The 22,499-nt window shown below is 38.6% G+C and overlaps 1 protein-coding gene and 1 long non-coding RNA gene across 17 annotated transcripts in view; one reads left to right on the top strand and one right to left on the bottom strand.

Annotated features, from left to right (window-relative positions):
- The window catches only part of LOC105469857 (neuregulin 3), a 1,123,162-nt gene that overhangs the window by 740,385 nt on the left and 360,278 nt on the right, over nucleotides 1–22,499 (bottom strand). The gene's annotated exons all lie outside the window — the stretch shown is intronic.
- LOC105465924 (uncharacterized) lies at nucleotides 334–9,515 on the top strand. The gene is made up of 3 exons (XR_977853.3): nucleotides 334–419; nucleotides 773–949; nucleotides 9,433–9,515. It is a non-coding gene; the product is annotated as an uncharacterized lncRNA (long non-coding RNA).

Genomic DNA, 22,499 nt, shown 5'->3' with positions numbered 1-22,499 from the left:
TTGGCTCCTGTGTCCCTTTGACATCTACCAATCAGTGTAATCAGTGTGTTTTGTGTGTGTGTGTGTGTGTGTGTTTATTTGTTTTGTTTTTAGCACTTCCTTGCTTTCTGGCAGTATAAGATGCTCCAGGTTCGTATAGGTAAATATATATTTCTTGCTTTAACCCTAGAATCATCCATCTCTCCAAGGAAACCAAGCCGCTTTAATTGGCGAATGGTATTACAAACCAAGGTCTGGCACTGGGTGTGCTCATTGTTACTGAGGTCATCAGCTTTGTAGTTGACAAAGCATTTTAGAATTGCCAAAGTGTGGATGCCACCCATTATTACACTGCAACCTCATCACAGTTCTCAGGAGTATTGTGACCCTACTGTACCACTCAGGAAATTAGGTTCTGGGAGGTCAACACCAAGTCCAAGGTATCAAATCTAGTTTATGTTAAAGTGAATTAAATGTTCATAAGATGTTTCTCAAGTTTCACTGTACTAGATCCTGGCTTAGAATAGTAAGTGAGTATATCTGGAACCTTCCATTCTTAATCTTACAATCTAATTTCCAAGACAGAATTTAAAATATAAGAACATATGTAAATATTCTAAAAATGGTTGGTCCTTTAAAGGAAAAGTACCCAGCACTGGAAGAGTAAATGACAGGAGCCCTGACTCACAACAGAGAGGGGTAGAGGGGGCTTCATGAAAAACTGTGAATGTGATATTTAAGTTGAGATCTTGAAATAGTGGAAGCTGGGTAATGAATGGGGGCTGTTTTTCAGAGACAGACAAGTGTGTAAGTAACAAATGCAAAATACATTGAATTGGAAAGAAGCTTGGCATGTTCAAGAAACTAAAAGAAGATCATGAAGGTAGAATGTAAAGGGGTGGATTGCTGTATGCAAGGATGGTGAGGTTTCGGCACAGCCAGACGAAGCGATACTTGTAGGGTAACCAAGGTAAGAATTTTTTATTTTATCTTATTAGCTATGGAATGACACTAAAGTTTTAAAGCAGTGAAATGAAATGATAAAATATAGGCTCTAAATACATTATTTTGACTTACGTATGGTGAATGAATAGGAAAAGGAGCAAGACTGAATTGAAGAAGACTGATTAGAAAAACATTTGGGCCGGGCGCGGTGGCTCAAGCCTGTAATCCCAGCACTTTGGGAGGCCGAGACGGGCGGATCACGAGGTCAGGAGATCGAGACCATCCTGGCGAACACGGTGAAACCCCGTCTCTACTAAAACATACAAAAAACTAGCCGGGCGAGGCGGCGGGCGCCTGTAGTCCCAGCTACTCGGGAGGCTGAGGCAGGAGAATGGCGTAAACCCGGGGGGCGGAGCTTGCAGTGAGCTGAGATCCGGCCACTGCACTCCAGCCCGGGCGACAGAACCAGACTCCGTCTCAAAAAAAAAAAAAAAAAGAAAAAAAAAAAAGAAAAACATTTGGGCATTTGAGTAAGACGATGGTGGCTGAGTCTGATGTGTTTGAAGTGAGAATGAAAAGAAATGGAAGGACTGGAGAAGAGCTATTTATAAGGTAGCATAAAAGGTGGGAGAGTGAGCTTGAAAGAAAAACTAGTGAGATTGTTCAGCAGGACTGACAGCTCAGTTAGAGATGACCTGAATATATGTCATAAACAATACAGCCAAATTCCCCCACTGTGTGATTATCTACAACTTTTTGGTTGTCAATGTGGAGAAGGTTGATAGGAAGGTTCATCTTGTGGGTTTGAAGTAGGAAGAGAGAACTAACATCGGAATCATGGGAACCAAACAGGAGTGAAAGGAAAGTTATGTTCCCAGGGAGCTAAGTGTTGAGGGAAATTGAGAGTTTCGTGAGGTCAAAGAATACGGGAGGCATTTGAGCTAACCAGATAGTAAGAAAGTGTGCTTGATAAACAAATGGAGCATGTTGACATGGAATATTAGAGCTGATATAGTTGTCGGTGTTGGAAAATTCCAAGGTGTGATGATAAAATGTGTGGCTTAGTTGAAGTGAAGAAGGTGGCTGGAGATGAGGAGGTGAAGGGAATGAGAGATCAGGGTGTTGGATGCTAAAGTCTGTTATGCTAATGACTGTAGTTGCAGTAGAGAAGGAGGCTTTGGGCGATGTTCTAGTCTTTAGTGACTGAGGAGGAACATCCACGGTGTAGTAACTGAAAGAAGTCAGAAGCAAGAAAGTAATACAGCCAGGTGTGAAACTCAACGGAGCAAGCTGGAGCCAGAGGCATTATTCTGTACCCACTATTTTAAGATCATTGTTAGTTTTTGGTACTTATTATACTCTCCATTCCAGAAACCTTGAATAGAAAAACTGAGGGCTCATAGATAAATCTTAAGGAAAAATTTAAACTCCTTCAGCCTAGGCAGTTAGTTATTCTATACCACCACACTTTGGAAATAGAAAAAAAAAGTGAATCCAAATCCTCCTTTTATTAATATCATTAGGAGCAATACTGTACCAGATATGGCACACAAGTTTTCCGAATCTCGGTGTCCTCATTTGTAATATAGTGCTAAAAATACTCATCACACAGAGGTTTTTATGAGAATCACATAGAAGTAGGCACGGAAAGTACCTAGCATAGAACTGAACCTTTCCAATGCCTCTGTTTTCCCATGTATAAATGGGGTTAATAATAGCATCCATATCATAGAAAATTTGTGAAGACTAACTGAGCCAATGTAGGTAAAGGTCTCAGATCAGCACTTGGCACAAGGTGAAATTTATATCAGCACTGGCTATTTTTATCACTAAAGCAAACACAAGGGAAGAAAAAACTTTGTACCCAATTGAGCAATGTTTGTGCTGAAATCATTTGTCTTCATTCATAGATTTAAATAATTTTTCAGCCAGAACTCGATGATCCCGTCTTCAAGGAAATTAATTAAATAGATAGAGAAAAGGGGTCTTGAGAATCTGAATCTCTGTGCTTGGCCCCTGAGCTGGTTGGGAGCCCACAGGGGGCCTCAGCCTCTGAGTCTTGCTTCTCTGTCTACAGCACCACGCAGGGCAGGGTAGGTGGGGGCGATGCCTTCCCCCACAAGCCCCTGATGGGCAGTGTGGTGGGGAGAGCAATGCCCCTCACCCCACACCATTGCTCAGGGGCCTTCCTCTGGAGCCAGTCCTCCTTACCTCTGCTGGAGAGATGTTAGGCTATGAAGCCCCCCACAGGGAGATTGTACTGCCAGAAAGTACCCAGGTCTGCAGTGATTGGAGTTAATTGGCCTTTATTTAGTGTCAGGGCTGCTCTGATCTGCCTCATTAACCCTGGTGACCACATCGTGCTTTTTAATGAAGATCACTACCTTGCCCAATTCTCGATTTAAACAAAGGCACCTTTGAAAATCTCTAAATCCCACACTGATCAATTTCTACTTAGAAAAAAATCAAAGTGTTCTCTGCTGGGTGGTCAGGAGCGGCACCAGGATCTACCACCTTCATGCTTCTCAGGCCAAGCAGGTGACAAGACTGTAGTCAGGATCAGGAAGCAGCTCAAGACTCAAGGCAGGAGAATGCAGCACTGAAGCCAGGCAGTCTGTGAGGGAATCCCTATTGTCCTCACTCCCATGTGTAGTCAGAGCTGCATGAAAAGCTTCCTCTGTAGCTGCAGGGCCACTGCAGATGAGGAGCTTCCTGTCGCTCTGCAGGACAATGGTTTTGGAGGATAAAATCCTTCTTAGGAAGCAAGATGCTCTTTTAATACCGAGGGAGTCAGAGGGAAGATGGCGAGGAGAAGCTTGGGGTCATCCCTCTAACGAGACAAACAGGAAGAGAAGGAACAGCTCCCAATGCCTGTAGGCCCAGTGGGTTGTTAGAGGTGAGAACTAAGGAAGCTTTAAGTGCCAGGGGAAATAGGATAGAGTGGAGAATACTTTCACTATTCATAGCCATGACATTATTCTCCAGGTTTTTGTAGCAATGTAGGTCCAATGTCATCAGATTTTCAGGTATTTCAAGAGAACCCAGGAATTTAGATTTGTGTAAAGTCTCAATTTTTATGTATTGGTGCCTAATTCACTTTCTGTTGTTCTTAAATACTTGCGAGCCAGAACATTCTCAGTCAAACATACAAGACTGCCAGTCAAACTCAGCCTGGCATCTGTCTGATTGAGGCCTCTGAGCTGCAGCAGCAGACTCATGCCTTAGTTTCACCTCTTTTAATACAGCATCTGGTAAGTATAGACTAGAGCCAGACACCAGGCAAAGAGCTAGGTAGTTGTGATCTGCCTTCAAGTGTCTTGTGACGTAGATGGGGAGTTTGGACAATTAAATGATCACTGCTATGCGATGTATGCAAGGACAGGAATTAGCAGAGTCTTATAAAATGGTATAAAATTCAGTCCTAGACAGTCGGGGTCAAGACCAATGTGGTCTTGATATCTCAGCAGAAGTTATTCTTTTTCTGTTTTTGTTTTTGTTTTGTTTTGTTTTGTTGTTGTTGTTTGAGACGGAGTTTCACTCTTGTTGCCCAGGCTGAGTGCAACGACTTGATTGTGGCTCACTGCAATCTCCAACTCCTGGGTGTTCAAGCAATTCTCCTGCCTCAGCCTCCCAAGTGGCTGGAATTACAGGTGTTTGCCACCATGCCCAGATAATTTTTTGTACTTTTGGTAGACATGGGGTTTTACTACATTGGCTAGGCTGGTCTTGAACTCCTGACCTCAGGAGATCCACCTGCCTCAGCCTCCCAAAGTGTATACTTCTTATATCTACTGTCTTCATGCTGAAATATATCCCAAGAAAAGTCAAGCACAAAAATAAAAGTTAAACAAAGAAAATTTTTTAAAAAACTTTCCATATTGATATATTGATCCACAAATTTGTGGCGTATTTTCTTTGTTCTGTCTCTAGTGAATACTTGTTTCAACTCCTGAAATTTTATTTCCTGGGTTGTCTTTGTAAACTACTCACGGGTCAAATGTTATGAGATAATTCCACCTCATGAACAGGAGTTTAGCTTCATTCACTGTGTGGCTCTGGGGGATAACAGGCCGGGACCTCTGGAGAGGAAGCATTTCTTATTCTGACAGGTCACCTGAGACCATTTCTACCATCGCTATGGAGTTTATATTCACACTGAACTTAGAGGGCCTCGTTCATTCCGGCAGCAAATGTTTTTGGGTGCAAAATGCCTTGCTGATAAGGTTACCACACTGACAAAAATGAATCAAGTGAAGGATAAATTGATTTTAATCTTAACCTAAGTCAAATGCAATAGAAAAAGTTACTTTTGAAAAGATGAAAGAATGTATTGCAAAAGCCAGTAGGGTTCTGACAGTGCTGCTCCATGTGCTTAGTAAACACAAGCATGCCTCTCAATTTCAGACTCAATCTATGTTTCCCACACCACTCAGAAGCAAGTGTGGGATGTGTGTTTTTCCTCCAGAAAATGCTTATTTACAACTTTTTCCCACTTCTGCCAGACAAGTGGGTCAGGATGTGGTTATTCATTATTTATTTTTACTTTCTCACTCAACAAATGTTTACCATTTATTTTATTTTTCATTCAACAAATATCCAATAGTATTTGCTACTATGAGCCAAGAGTTGAACTTTTCAGTGTATGAACAACATCTAAATCCTAAAAGATGGTGGGGATGGGAAAAGAATCTCCATAAGTACCCTCTTTTCCTGGGGACCAACTGGGGGAGCGGCCGGTGCAAATGAGTCTGCTTAGCAAGCACAGCAAAAAGGGAAGTGAATATCCAGCTCTATTCTCACATGGAAATCAACATGAATTCAATAGCCCTTCATTGAACATCTGTCTACTGGATGTAATATCCTGTGCAGGGAGCTGGAAGGCCATATAAACGCCTTCCCCAAGGAGTTTATAATCTAGGAGAAAAGATGACATGTACATGAATAAAATACCAAATACAGAGATATGGGGCCAAAAAGAAACCTAAAATAAAGATCTTTACTTAATAGTTTCAGAGAGGACAGACTTATGCTTGAGCATAGAGGATTACAAAAGGCATCAAGGGTCTGGTAGCCTTTGCTCTGGGTCTTGTGAATGGCAGGTAGGATTTTAATGGAGGTGGAAGGAAAGCACGATTCTAGAAAGTAAGGAAAACACAGTGGGGAAGGGAGACATCAGTACTAACTATTATACTGAGACTTGCAGACAAGCCAGGAAATACAAATCAGGACTACTGAGGGCCTGATTAAAACTGTTAGGCAATAAAGAATGCAAATATGAATGTGAAACAGCTTAGTAACATAAACTAAGCTTTGTTTTAGAATAATTTGACTGCTGTGTACAGAATGTACTGGAAGCAAGTGATCTAACAGCAGGGAGACCACTTAAAATGATGATGATCATAACTAATATTAAAACAAAGACAGTAATGGCAGCACTTATATTGCACTTACCGAGGGCCAGGAATTATTTTAAGCATTTTTGCATGTAGTAACATATTGACCCCTCCCATTCATCCAAAAAATAGATACTATTATTATCCCCACTTTACCAATAAGAAAGCTAAAACCAACTTTACATGCAGATGGTCACCCAGCATGGAAGGGCAGAGAGAGGTCATGGACCAGGAAGGCAGGCAGACACTTGCCTCACCTCTCCACTCTGCTCTCTCATGGAGGAGCCAGTTCAACATCTTGGTGAGAAATGATGACAATCTAAAACTGAGGAGTCACAGTGGGAATGGAAGGGGCAGAATTTACACATAGGGACTGGGAACAGAGGGAGTAGACAGAGGAGACCAAGCAGCTCTCACAAAGGTAGTAAAGTGACATGCCACAGTGTAGAGGATTTCAAAAACAAAGAAATTATTCCAGAGAGTTAAACGGTACTGAAAAGTCAAAGCAGATTAGAATTTTGAAAGAGCTAGTGAATGGACTAAAAGGAATTCCCTGGTGCCTGTTAGGTCAGTAGTTTTAGAGCAGGGGTACAGGAATACATTGCAAGCGGTGAAGAGTGGATGAGTAATAAGAAAGATGGGCCATTGGACAGAGATGATTCTGTTCAGATTTTCATGGTAAAGAAATAATAAAATCAGAAATAAGAGTATGTGAAATTCTGATGGAGTTAAGTAAATGATACCTTTGCTATTACTACTATTACTATTATTGTTATTGCTAGTTATCAAGGTAAATCTTCTTTGCAGAGAAGGTAGGTAGAATGAAAATCAGCAGTAAATAGAAGGGAAGAGAAAACACATTTTGATTATTTGAACAAGTATATGAATATATCTGAATGGGCAGTCTCAATGCTCATTATAAATTACTAGAAATACCCAAGTGGTAAGTACCCTAGAGGGCTGCATTCAGATTCTGGTCTGAATTTTTGAGGATTCACCCTAAGGTTTGGTTTAAGCATAATAAATTCTCATTTTAGAATGAGACAAATCCCTGTATTCTAATGTTTTTCTGGGGGAATTAGTATCCAGTATTAGATTTTGGTAGCTTGTGGAACATGAAGCAACTTGGACCCTGTAATGGACTGAAGGTTTGTGTCTCTCCAAACCCATATGCTGAAATTCCAACCCCCAAAAGAATGGCATAAGAAAGTGGGGCTTATGGGAGGTAATTAGGTCATCAGTAATAGCTCACATAAGCAGAATTAGTGCCCTTATAAAAGGAACCCCCAAGAGCTCTTATTCTCTTTCTAAGAGGGGACACGCGAGAAGATGGCCATCTGCAGCCCAGAAGGGAGCCCACACAGGAACCCAAACATGCTGGATCCCTGGTCTCAAATTTCCCAGCCCCTAGAACTGTGAAAAATAAATTTATTTGTTATGAGCTACCCATTTTATGGCACTTTGTTATAAGCCCAAATTAACTAAGATATATCCTAACATCTGTATGGACAGCCCTTCAAAAGGTGCATCCTACATGACACATGCTGAAATAGGTTCACTGGATTGGGCAGACATGTTAGACCAGCTTTGCTCAGGAGAACAATGCCATAAGCAATGTTCCTCCTCACTTCCAAGGGCAATATCAAATTTTCAGCCTCTTAATTTCTGCAGTTGGCACTGCAGCTGAAGGGCCAACAGCATTACAATCATTTCTGACATTCCCTGGTCCTTTATAGCTTACGGCAGGTTTTCTCATCTGCAATTTTAGCGTACCTTATAACAGTTCTCTTATGTAGCCAAGGCAGAGGGTGGGATCCTGTATTAGAGAAGTGAAAAACCAGACTGAGAGATGTATCTCCTTGCTCAAGGCCATTCACATAGCAGGTGGGCCAGCATTCACACTCAGACCCCGTGACTCTGAACGCCTTACTCTCTGGAAAAAAAAAAAACTCCTTCTAAATATCAGTTCCTTCTCTTTTTAGTAAAACCAAAACATGCCATCTTGTGATTCAGACTAAGATAATTTCCCTTTCTTTTTTTTTCTGCTGTAAATGTGTTTGACCTCTTAGACATATTTAACCCCTCTTTTGGTCAGACTTCAATTATTGAGATTTATATTCAGTTGTTTATGCCAAAGCATTAGCATATCCCAGATTTCACTAGTAACCAGGAAAGCAGTAATTATACCGTTTGCCAAAAGAGTAGGTGCCCTCATTATTTATGTCCGGGAAAAAAGTTTGTTTAGATTGTTTTCATCCTTCGTGTTTTCTCTTTAGTAAATAGTTTTCCAGCTAAATTATTCATCACATCATCAGAGTGCTTCCTGGAGAAAATTCAAAAACATGTTATAACACCCTCAAGAAATGCACATCAAAGTCTGAATGATTACTAAAGCACAAAAATGGGGCATATCAGGCATTTTGCAGTATGTGAAAGCAAAATAGGCCAGTCTGGGAATGATCTAATATCACTGTCTTCAGAAAAGGAAAATGGTCACTGCCTCAAGTCTTTTCTTTTTAAAATAAACCAATTAACACAGAAACTGCCTTTTACATACAAGTGTAGACTCCACAGAGTAAGCAGTGACATGTGAAAACTGCCAGGACAAAGGGGGACTAACCTCAAACATTTATTATCACAAGATCTTATTCTCTAGTTCTCATTCACATGTCATACTTTCCTGAGGAATAAATACCTGAGTGTTTCACAATATGTGTTGAGTCAAAAAAAACCCAGAAGACTGGGAAAAAATCAGGCTAATGCTACAATCACTGGCATTTGCACAGATTTTTCGAAGTGTGAAGTAGCATAAACGTATTCTAACGTACCCGAGAGCAGGGCAAATTACAGAACGCTGAAATGAAATAAATAGCTGATCAAAGGAGAATTTTATTAATGATTTCCAATATGTTTCAGATTTTCCTCATTCTTTGTCTTCTCAAAAATGAGAATTCCTGTGTGGTTAAATTCATGTCTTAGTCCTTAAGTTAGAAAGCATCGCACAAATAACGGTTGCTATTAATTGAATGTTTCTATTATGTCAGGTACTTTACTTATATTATTAGCAATTTTTAAAAAATATTGAAAGCTAACTGCCATGTTTCTCTTTTTATAGTTGTAGAAGGTGAATCTCAGAGAGGCAGAATAATCCAGTCCAGATGACACTGGCCCTAAGAATAAATCCAAGATTTAAATCCATGTGTGTGGAGTCTCCTCTGTGTCTGCTCTTTTCACCAACATATATAAGTCTTTTACATCAGGGGTCCCTAACCCTTGGGCCATGGACCTGTACTGGTCTTTGGCCTGTTAGGAATCAGGCTGCACAGCAGGAGGTGAGCTGCAGGTGAGTGAGCAAAGCTTCATCCGTATTTACAGCCACTCCCCATTTCTTGCATTACCACCTGAGATCCGTCTCCTGTCAGATGAGCCACAGCACTAGATTCTCATAGGAGTGCGAACCCTATTGTGAACTACACATGCGAGGGATATAGGTTAGGCTCACCCTATGGGAATCTAATGCCTCATAATCTGTCACTGCCTCCCATCCCCCACAGATGGAACCCTCTAGTTGCAGGAGCACAAGTGCAGGGCTCCCACTGATTCTACATTATGTTGAGTTATATAATTATTTCATTATATATTACAATGTAATGATAATATAAATAAAGTGCACAGTAAATGTAATACACTGGCTAGGCGTACTGGCTCACACCTGTAATGCTAGCACTTTGGGAGGCCGAGGAGGGCAGACTGACTGAGCTCAGAGGTTCGAGACCAGCCTGGGCAACAAGGTGAAACCCCGTCTCTACGAAAACACAAAAAATTAGCCAGGTGTGGTGGTGGGCGCCTGCAGTCCCAGCTACTCGGGAGGCAGAAGCGGGAGAATTGCTTGAACCCAGGAAATGAAAGTTACAGTGAACAGAGATCAAGCCACTGCACTCCAGCCTGGGTGACAGAGCGAGACTCCGTCTCCAATCAATCCATCAATAAATAAATGTAATGCAGTTGAGTCATCCCAAAACCATCCCCCACTCTCAGTACCCCCTGGCCGGTGAAAAAATTGTTACCCACAAAAATGATCGCTGGTACCAAAATGGTTGTGGACCGCTGCTTTACATCATCATAGTATTAGTATGTTTAGAACTGAAAACATACTAATAGAACCCTTCTAAAGCAAAATACTTTTGAGAATTCAAAGTAGAGAAGAAAATACAAACAAAATAATTTAGACTGAGAAGACCACCTATTCCATCGTCCTTATTTTTCTGACTAGGCAACGGCATTCCAAAAAGATGAAGTCAACTACCCAAAAATAGTTCCAGAACCTAGGTCTCCAGACTTCTAATTCAATGCTCATTTGGCTCACTCCTCCATCTTTCTAAATTCTAGATTTCTCTTACAATCTACAGAGTTGATGCTATGGTTTTCATAAGTGCACTGAAGAACTTAACAGGTAGATTAAGGTAGTAATCTTTTCAAAGAGCTCTGAAATTATCTGAGCTTCAGATAAAACAGCCATAATTAGGTTCCCTGCCAGGTGAACAGCATGAATGCTATTGTCACTGTGCAAGCCATGGGAAAGAGTTACAGAACAAAGGAAAAAAATCACAATGGTGTCTTTCTAGGCTTTTAGGTAAAATGCCTGTTGATGATGGAAAGAACACAGGATTCCAAATTTCCTTCCCAGATCTCATTAAGCAACTATCTGCACACCTTCTTTTTTTGACTATTAATCTCCTTGAACCGATTCAGAAAAATATAGCATCATAATTAATATTAAAACAGTTAGTCTAACAAAAATTTCCAGGCAGATCTTTACCTCAAGTGGAAATTTCTCCTATTAAAGACTATCCTTGAAAATATCACTAAATCTTGCGTAGCAATTTCTCTCCTTTTCTGTATAATGATATAGCTATTGTACCCAAAAGAAAAGAAATATAAATTTTACTTACCATCAGAGCTCAGTTAGCAGTTACCTCAAAGTTAAAAATTTGTGTAGTAGCTGGAAGTCAAGATCTATGTTTCTTTAAAAAATTAACTATGGGAAAGTTGGGGTAACTTATTTACTTAAACTTTATATAATCATGACAATTCAGACTGAAAGACAATTATTTTCCTTCAGAATAAGAATACATTGCTGAAATTTCTTCTAATTTCTAGGAATATTGTTGAAAAGTGTAAAGTCATTCTGAGTACTAATCATTAGGATTTCACTTAATCTTTATATCTGAAAACCTTAAAATTTTTGTCTTTAACCCTAGTATTATGAATTTTCATAAATATGTGCCTTCAGCTTGTCTTTTTTAAATTTTAAATTGTGTTGGGCACTTATATTGTAAATTTAAGTTACATTTTCTTTTATCATTTCTTTGATTATGTCTTCTCCATTTTCTGTTTATTTTCTGCTATTAGAGATATTTCTAGTTATCAGTAATGAACACGTTTCCAATACTAGAAGGCTTTGCATTTACTAGAAGGCTGTTTGATTTTTTGCATATTTTGATTTTTGCATATTTACTAGAAGGCTGTTATATTTTTCACATATCCAGTATTTTTACTTCTGGTTTGATTTCCTCTTCTGACAACAAATGACTTTAACTTTGGAGTGGGTCTCTTTTACATGCAGTAAAAGTTGTATGAAGGAAATGTGTGAAGCTCAGCAAAGCCCCTTCAACACAGTGCGCAAGAAAATTTTGTAGGAGGAAATAAGTACGCAATGCTTTCTGTTTGAGAGTTTTGCTTTGTTTGCTTTTCTTAAGGATCAAGTAGGTTCAACCTCAGGCTTAAGCACGATCCGTAAAGGGAAGTCTTTAACATTTTCTGTTCAAAAGGCTCAGACTGTAGGTAGAAACTCAGGCAAGGAGTATCATTGAGAAACAGACAGCGCATTCGCCAGTAGACTTCCCTTTCCAGCAAATCAAAATTTGTAAATAAGGCAGAAGTGGCCAGATGGGTGGTGAATGGGTTCCCTGGCTGCGATGTACAGAAACACAACATTTGGAAAACACATGTACTTCACTTTCTCTTTCTTACTCTCTCTCACACTCCCACCCTCTCTCTCCACCAAATCTCCTCCACAAGAATTCCAACGTCTTCTTCTACAATACAAGTAATTAGTTCTTTCCCCAATTTTGAATATGCAAACCTCTCCAGGTCTCAGCTAAACAATAACTTCAGCTTCTGCACTCCCTAGAAAGAATGTTGTACCTATAAATGACTTTTTTCTTATTATTTTATAAATAAATCATTTTAAATTGACTACATTTCACTTAGCACATAGTGGTTACTCAAAGGGAAAATACAAGCCCAATAGCGGGGCAAATATCGTTGTCTGTTCTATTTACAGAAAAGTTCTTTGTCCCTAATACATTTTCTGGCCCTTGATGGGTACTCAATAAAAATATTCCTGAAACTGCAGGTTTCTAACTTTTCTGGAGACATAATTTAGACACTATCTTTTGCAAAGGATATTCACCTTAAATAATTTAGAATTTTATGACAAGAAAATTCCAGACGTAGAAAACAAACAAAACGGGGGACATCCACAATTGAAGTTGGATTGCATTTCTGAGTGTCTTCTTAAAATATCACTTGTATTGCACATGTTCTAGTTTTTCGCATCCCACTGTTAGGAAAGGCTTACAACAAATTATTTTAAAAGAATATCATTCACTGTATAAATGTTGTACAGTTTTTCCCAGATAAAAATATTTTCCTTATTGAAAAAAAGAGCTTATTGTTTCTTTGAAGAAACATGTTAATATAAACTGTATCAGCCAGGTATGTGCTGTGAATTTACATCAAATAATCTTCAATTTGGTGGGTTTCTAACTGTCTCAGAGTCATATGGTGAGAAAGATCCTTCCAGTCCACTCCAGGAAATGTTACTGAGCAGCTATCTGTTGCTTTACACAGATGGTAATTGACAAATATGTATATTAGGAAGACTTTGCAATGTACTTCCAAAAGAAAAGTCATTCTTTAATGCCAAAATATTCCATTCTTGTATTCTAAATAACTGGGGGCATTTAACCTCCATTACTTAATATAATTAGTTTGACACTGATATAATTAGTAACCACCACAAAAGAACAAAGATTACAAGATCACTGTAAATAAATGACAATTATTTTACTTCTCTAAAGAAATAAGGACTTACCTCTTTTACCATTAGTCATAGGCAGACAATTTAAAATGTATTATGTGTTAAACTAGCTATTAATAAAATAAACAATGTGTCTTCCTTATGGTTAATGTTTAGCTTAGTTGTCCTTAGTGTAAGAATCTGGGAATGGTGATAGAGGACAGAAGGAAAAATTAAAAAAATTAATAGCTGAGGGCCCAGTTAAGCTAGGCGCAAAAGATACCCCTTGCATACTGTCAGATACAGACATTTTACTGATAAGGACACAAGCTTAGAATTGTAATTCAGCTAGATTCTCAAAGTAGGAAATGTCAGAGCTGAAATTTGATCTTCTGTGTGGCAAACTCTCCTATACACTACTGCTCCCCTCTCAGTTATGACAAAGAAATTATCTTTCAGTGTTATTTTTATACATTTTATCATTTAGATGCCATCTATAATTCAAATGCAGTGTTGTCTTTTGGCAATTTTTTGTCCTCACTCCTTAAAGTATATCACTTCTCTAATGTTCATAGAAAAGTATAAATTATTCTAGCTCAGAGAATCAGCAGGTGTCTTATTTTCTCCCAAAAACTCAAGGAATTTCATCTCCAAAATGTGTGCACCCTTAAAAAGAACGTTTCCTCTTACAGTTTGTCTCCACAGCATTTGCTTAAGAAAGTTACAAAATTATAAGAATAAAACATTGTAACAGGGTTTTTTTAAAAAAAAAATCGTAGAGGCTTCTACTTGCCGATGTCATAATGTTGTCAAAAATAAAATGACCTCCACAAAATTAGAGCATTGAGCAAACGAGGGAGAAGAAAACTGAACCAATAAGAATATTATTAATAAAAACTGACAGAAGTCTTGTTTAAACACACTTGTATCAACATTCATAAAGAAAGATCTAATGCCATTCCATTTGACTGAAATCCAAATCTGTTGAACTTTCAGACAAAGTAAATGGCCTATTTATTCTGGAACGAACTACATAATCAACTAAGCATTTCACTTGAGGCCATCTTCCTCCACTAGATTGTCCCCTGAAATAGCATCAGACATTTCTCTGTGGACACTCGAGTGACTGACTGAAAAGTCTTTTTCCCCTAATGGAATTAGGAACCATTTCAGAGTCTTCATCTTCCCTTCAGTTCTAGCTCATGCTTCAAAACTTCCATTCTTCAAAAATTCTTAAGCAATCATCATTTAGTGGAAAATAATTCTATTAAAATCATATAATGCTATAATAAAACATGCATCTTTACGTATCTGAAATCTACACTTTCATGTTCGTATTTGGAAAAGACAGAAGTCTGTTAATGATCATTTTTTTGTTCCAAATGCATATAATTAACCAATTCAAATAAATTATCTTTAATAGAGAATTTCTCTTTAATTTCAGTTTTCCATTTAAACTGATAAAATCATATAATATATCGATAGTGGTATATTAATTGCTGGGGGGGAAGAAGTGTTATTTTTCCTTTAATTATTTAACGTAAAATCCTATGTCATGTCAGTTCCAATGAGAACTCTAGGCTAAAGCAGAAAGAACAAAAGGAAATGTGCCTTTACAGACTCGTACAAATAGGAAAAACTTTTTCTGATCAAATTCAAAACAGACATAAAATATGACTTGCACTCATTTAACAAATGCCAGTATTCTCTATTATGGGAAAAGCATTATAATATTAAGTGTCACTTTTCTTTCTCTAGAAGTTAAAAATAAGTTTCTTTTTGTGAATACAACACAAAAATATTTAAACTATTTCATTGTTTAATAGATCGTACTATAAATACTGGCTCACACTACATATCAAAATAAAACTGGAACTAAGCTAACAGCAGATACAAAGGTGGAATAAAAATCTAAATCTAAAATGTAAACCCACAGATGTAAGAAAAAACCATGAGAAAATAACTTTATGACTTGGAGGAAGTAAAGAACTTTTAAAGCAAAGGCAGCAAAAAATAAGCAAAAAAAAAATCATAGATCATCAGTGACAGACTGAATTAAGAAAACATATACACCATGGAATACTATGCAGCCATAAAAAAGGATGAGTTTCTGTCCTTTGTAGGGACATGGATGCAACTGGAAACCATCATTCTCAGCAAACTATCACAAGAACAGAAAACCAAACACCGCATGTTCTCGCTTATAGGTGGGAATTGAACAATGAGATCACTTGGACACAGGGAGGGGAACATCACACACTGGGGCCTATTGTGGGGAGGGGGGAGGGGGGAGGGATAGCACTGGGAGATGTACCTAATGTAAATGACGAGTTAATGGGTACAGCACACCAACATGGCACATGTATACATATGTAACAAACCTGCACGTTGTGCACATGTACCCTGGAACTTAAAGTATAATAATAAAAAAAAAAAAAAAAAAGAGAGAGAATGATGCCTACATTTCCGGCTTAGGCATCCCAATGGATGCTGATTAAAAAAAAAAAAAAATCATAGATTACAGAATGAGGAAGGATATTTGTAATATTTAAGACCGACAAACTAATAATGCTAATAGGTAAACAGATGCTTAAATTAATTAGTAATCAGATAAATTAAAACAACAATAAATATCATTTACACCAATTAAATTGGCAAAGAAAAAAACGGTTGTAAAGACACAGAAAAATCTTTAGATAATGTGGTGTAACCTGGCCAGGAGAGGTGGCTCATACCTGTAATCCCAGCACTTTGGGAGGCCAAGGCAGCCGGATCACCTGAGGTCAGGAGTTCGAGACCAGCCTGGCCAATATGGCGAAACCCTGTCTCTACTAAAAATACAAAAATTTTCCAGGCATGGTGGCACATGCCTGTGATCCCACCTGGGTAACAGGGTAAGACTCCCATCTCAAAAAAAAAAAATATATATATATATATACACACACACACACACACACACACACACACACACACACATACACACATACACATAAATATGGTGTAACCTAAAAATAATGCATTAAAAATAAGTGGCATAGGCCCTATAACAGAGGAAATTCATAATTAGATATATGCTGTATCCTATATAGCTCAAATAAATAGTTGCATAAGTCTATGTGAAAATATATACTTTAGCTGCAGAGTCATTTATGATGGTAGAGGGTTAGAAGAAAACCAGTTTTCCATTACTGGAAAGAATTATGCAGGAATGAGAAGTGATAGACTATATGCTAACACAACAATGTGAGCTGAAAAGTGAAAAAAACAAACAACCCCATCAAAAAGTGGGCAAAGGATATGAACAGACATTTCTCAAAAGAAGACATTCATACAGCCAACAGACACATGAAAAAATGCTCATCATCACTGGCCATCAGAGAAATGCAAATCAAAACCACAATGAGATACCATCTCACACCAGTTAGAATGGCGATCATTCAAAAGTCAGGAAACAACAGGTGCTGGAGAGGATGTGGAGAAATAGGAACACTTTTACACTGTTGGTGGGATTGTAAACTAGTTCAACCATTATGGAAAACAGTATGGCGATTCCTCAAGGATCTAGAACTAGATGTACCATATGACCCAGCCATCCCATTACTGGGTATATACCCAAAGGATTATAAATTATGCTGCTATAAAGACACATGCACACGTATGTTTATTGCAGCACTATTCACAATAGCAAAGACTTGGAATCAACCCAAATGTCCATCAGTGACAGATTGGATTAAGAAAATGTGGCACATATACACCATGGAATACTATGCAGCCATAAAAAAGGATGAGTTTGTGTCCTTTGTAGGGACATGGATGCAGCTGGAAACCATCATTCTTAGCAATCTATCACAAGAACAGAAAACCAAACACCGCATGTTCTCACTCATAGGTGGGAACTGAACAATGAGATCACTTGGACTCAGGAAGGGGAACATCACACACAGGGGCCTGTCATGGGGAGGGGGGAGGGGGGAGGGATTGCATTGGGAGTTATACCTGATGTAAATGACAAGTTGATGGGTGCAGCACACCAACATGGCACAAGTATACATATGTAACAAACCTGCACGTTATGCACATGTACCCTACAACTTAAAGTATAATAATAATAAATAAATTAAAAAAAAATCATAAAAGTGGAAACTAGCATGAAGTAAACAAAAAAAATACATGTAAGAACACACACAAATCCAAATGTACACATTATATAAATTAGAATGGTTTTCTCAAGGTTGTAGGGGAAAGAGAATGGAGAATGGGGAAAAGTGTTGGGGTAGAGAAAGAAAAAGAACTGGATGATGCAAAAAGTCAGAAGGCAATCAGGAACGAAAAGAACCTGAACTTTGATGTTTAAGAAACTTGCAATCAAATCCTTACAGTCACTTACTACCAATGTGACTGAACAAGGGACTTTTCTGTATGACTCTTTCTCCACTGGCAAAATTGAGATAATAGTTGTCACCTCATGGATAATGATTTAATGAGCAAAAACTTGATATTTTACGTACTCAATAAGGACTTTTTTTTTCTTTTTAAGCTTTTTTAGAACAGGCATTTATATTTGTCTGTGTTACAGGATTGTTATCCTTATTGATGCTTAGAATGTAGTCTGAATTCAAGTTTCTTTTGCTGAATTCTAAAATGGGAAAACAACATTACAAAAGGAATATTCAAGAGCTATGGGTAAATTCAGGCTTTGTAAAAGCATTTTATAATTCCAATTAAAATCGAAATCCTTGTTTTGTATATCATTTTGAGATGTGCAGCTAAAGTGGAATATTAACTTTAAGATTACTACCAATATATTAAAATCAGTATCTTCAAATTTAAGATTACAGAGAAATACTGAGATTGCCGAAAGATATCTTAACATGTTTCTTTTACAAATTGTAACCTGAAACCAACACTTTTTCTTATTACATTTTGCCATGCACTAAACCTCAAAGAGAATTCTCCAAGCTCTTTGAAAATTAAAATGTTAAAGAATAAAGCAATAAAATGCTTTTACTTTGTCCTGTTACTAGATTTGGGAAAAGCATCATCTTGAGAGGATCTTATCTTCTTAAAGTCATGTAAGAACCTATGTTCATTTTTCAAATCATTGTTATATTCACAGTCTTCTTAGAAAATATACATTTCTATTTACAGGCCAGAATTTCAGCCAGCCATTTATACTCAGAGGAAAATATGCTGGGGAGAGGTAAATTTGCCTAAAAGTATTGTTGATTGATTGAATGATTGATTCATTCAAGAATAATATATTAAGCACTACTATATAGCAAAAAAAATGCACTGGGGCTGAGCATATACCAATGAATGAATGAAGCAGACATAGTTCAGCCTTCACAGAGTACACAAAGTAATAGGAATGTCAGACAAAAATAAGTAAATGCTTGCTATCTATCCATCTATAAAATTACAAATTGTTGTAAGAATAAGCAGGAAAAACAGGACTCCAAGAAAAGGAATGACAAAAAGAACAGAGTATTCATGGAGATCTCCAACAGCATAATTTTAACTGACACCTGATGGATATAAAAATGACCTTTGTGAAGAGAGGCAGAAAGATTTACAAGGAGGAGGCATAACACGTTCAAAAGTGCAGAGGCAGAAAATAATTTGGTCTTTAAAGCTACAGACATCAGTTCATGGGACCTTGAGCCTGGTATACTGTGAACAAACTCCAAGATATGCAATTAATTTAGAGGCATCTCCATGACAGCCTGTAGACCACTGCATAGGGATTTGATATCATGTCAGTCTTCATGGGAAATCATTAGGAGTTTTTGAAAACACATTGTCTGATATATGTGTTTAAGAGTTCTAGATTTTTTTTAGGCTGGGCGCGGTGGCTCACTCCTGAAATCCAAGCACTTTGGGAGGCCAAGGCGGGTGGATCACAAGGTCAGGAGATCGAGACCATCCTGGCTCACACAGTGAAACCCCATCTCTATAAAAAATACAAAAAAACCAGCTGGGCGTTGTGGCGGGCACCTGTACTCCCAGCTACTCAGGAGGCTGAGGCAGGAGAATGGCGTGAAGCCTGGGGGTGGAGCTTGCAGTGAGCCCAGATCGTGCCACTACACTCCAGCCTGGGCAACAGAGCGAGACTCTGTCTCAAACTAAAAAAAAGAGTTCTAGTTTTCATATGGAGAAGGAGGTAGAGGGCAGCCAGGACGAAGATTTTTCAATCAGACCAGGGAAAAGAAAATCATCATTTGGGTTAAGCAGATGACTGAGAAACTAAGTGAGAAGTGGACGGAGTAAAGATTTCTGAGGCCTTAAGGATGTAGGAAACAGCAATAATGACTCAGAGTTCTGGCTTCCACAGTGTGGCAGATTGTAATGCAATGTACAAGGATGGCAAAGACTGAATGAGGGGATCAGAAATCACGGGGAGCAGGAAATTTAAAGGAGCACCCTGGCTTTCATACTCCTAGAGACTATAATTCAAGTAACTGAGAAGCAGGGCTTCCCTTAGCAGTTTGGAGTGGAAGTCACAGGCCTTGGTTGTGAACAAAACTGACCTCTACTGACCACTTCCAGTGAGTTATGGGCTGTGCCAGCTCCTTCCAGTCGTGCTTGCGATCTCATTTACTTCTACTACAGTCCTGGAAGGTGGCTGTGATTAGCTACATTTAAAAGATGAGGAAATTAAAGGTCATCTTTTGTATCTTGTTCAAAGTTCTTTGGTAAATGAGAGTTAAGAGTCTAACGTCTAACTGTAAAAGTACAGTGTCCAGACATACCCTCAATTTACTGATTAGAAACAGTGGACACATGAAACTATTGAGAGTAAGGTATGTGTGTGTGTGTGTGTGTGTGTGTGTGTGTCTGTGTGTGTCTGTGTGTATGTCTGGCACGGATGGGGCATGCTACATAATGCTCATCATAGATCCAGTTCTATTGTCATCTACAAAAAGCAAGGAGGCAAATCTCTATTAATGTAGAGGCACAATGCGGACTCATTCATGCATGACAAAACGTCTACCAAGTGACACACACTGGACAAGTTTCCAGGTCAGCAAAAGAGGCACAATCCCAACTACTATGCAGCTCAGAGCCTAGCAATCTGTCATTCTCGAAATACAATTTTCTTTACACAATGCCACCCGGTAGGCTAGATTAGCCATGCACATACATGATTCACATACAAGGTCAAAATGCTGTGTGCTACGGGAGATAAAGCACCAGGTGAGATAGAGCTCTATGAGAGATAAAGTGCTATGGGTGGTAAAACAATACAGGCCTTAAGAGCAATGGGAGATTACTTGGGATGGAAAGGTCACCAAAAGCTTTCTTTATCAATTAAGTAAATGCCTGGAACATAATAGGGTCTGAACTAAATGATACTGGAAGATGTAAACAAAATCCAATTTTCCCCAAAATTAATTCATAATGTATAAATAGAGATGTTAGAAAAATAGTTAAACTGTCCTAATACTGTATCTAAGGCTCAGAATAAAGAAGATCATACTCTAGTCCAGAGGTTGGCAAACTTTTCCTGTAAAGGGGCAGAGAAGTTATTTTTCAACTTTGTGGACTCCACCATCAATATCCATCAACTCAGGGCTAATATTTTTGCAGGAAGACAGTCATGAACAATACATACATGAATGGGTGCAGCTGTGTTCCAAAAAATTTGTTGCTTACCAAAACAAGTGGCAGGCTGGATTGGCCCTCAGGCCATCGCTCGCTAACCCCTGCCCAACTCATTGCTCCCCACATTTAATAGAATTATCTGTCACTCAAGTTGCTGGGAATGCAAGGAAGACACTGAGTCTAATTAGGATATTTCACACATAAAAATTATTGGAGAGAGCAGTTGTAAGTTGAGACTGAAATCAAGTCCCCTCTCTTGAGTGTTTCTGCCAAAATAAGAAATATAAACACATCCCGATTACAGAGTAACATGACAAGCACGGCTGAAGGAAAAAAGTTATTAGTTGAGACCCGTGCATAGCATGGTCACAGCCACGGCAGGTAAGGTGAAGTGGAGACAGCCTTGCCAGCCAGCCATCTCAGCTCTCTTTCCAGCCTCTCCTGACTTGACTTGGTATAAAGATCTTAGTAAGCTGAGACCACTAATGGAAGCCCAAATCCCAGTTAACTTTTACGATGCTGTCCCTGTTGTGGTTCTCTCTCATTTTTCTCTTTCATGTTTTGTTGATAATGATTGCCCTATTTTGAATAAAATATCGTAACAAATTGAACTTAAATCATTCATTCAACAATGATTTATTGGGTATGTCCTGTATGTTCCTACCCTTGAGTGCCTATAATGTTACCACTCTGTGATGGAACTGGAGATCTGATGGTGAGAAAACTACTCATATTATCCCTACTCTCCTGGAACATAACGTCCAGATGACAAAACACAAAATAAGGTCACAAGTAAATATAATTGAAACAGTGATCAGCTGCTTTGAAGGAAACAAACTGCTGAAATGGAAAATACTATAGGAAGGGAATAATTTAGACAGAGTAGACAGAGACAGTTTTTCTATGGAGATCTTTATTTAATTAAATTTCCTTTAAATCAAGACCAGGAAAACGGTTCCAGAACCTGATAAAAGACCATTGGTATTGGAGCGTAATGAATTGCGGAGGAAAGAAGAGTGAAAAAAATTATGTTGGAAAAAACAGAGAAGAGAACAGGTTATGCTGGGAAGGCGTTTGGACCCTGGTAAGGTTTGCATGTTTCATCCTCAATACAGCTAGAAATCAGTGAGAATGGCTTTGAGATGGGGAGTGATATAGTTTGTTTTACCAATATTAATCAAAAATGGTTTGTACAGCAGCTAGGAGTATAAACGTGTAGAATATGATGGGGGGGTACTGTGACAGAAAAGGGGTAAGATGAAAGTGGCTTGCTTGGTGCAGGGTGGTGGTGGCAGTGGCAGTAGAAGTGTAGGGAAGTTGCCGAATTTGAGATTTATGTTGAAAGAAGAACCAAGTTTTGTGGAAGGGTGGATGGTTAAAAGGTTCTTAAGTGTGGGTGTGAATAGGTGGTTGTGGGATAGGAAAGGAAGGGTAATGGAATTAAAGAAGCCAGTGGTTTCTGGTTTGAGCTCCTGGTTGCCTGATGGTGCCATTTA

This window comes from Macaca nemestrina, chromosome 9 (assembly GCF_043159975.1).
Source record: "Macaca nemestrina isolate mMacNem1 chromosome 9, mMacNem.hap1, whole genome shotgun sequence".
NCBI classification, from domain to species: domain Eukaryota; kingdom Metazoa; phylum Chordata; class Mammalia; order Primates; family Cercopithecidae; genus Macaca; species Macaca nemestrina.
This window is presented reverse-complemented; position numbering and strand designations above follow the sequence as displayed.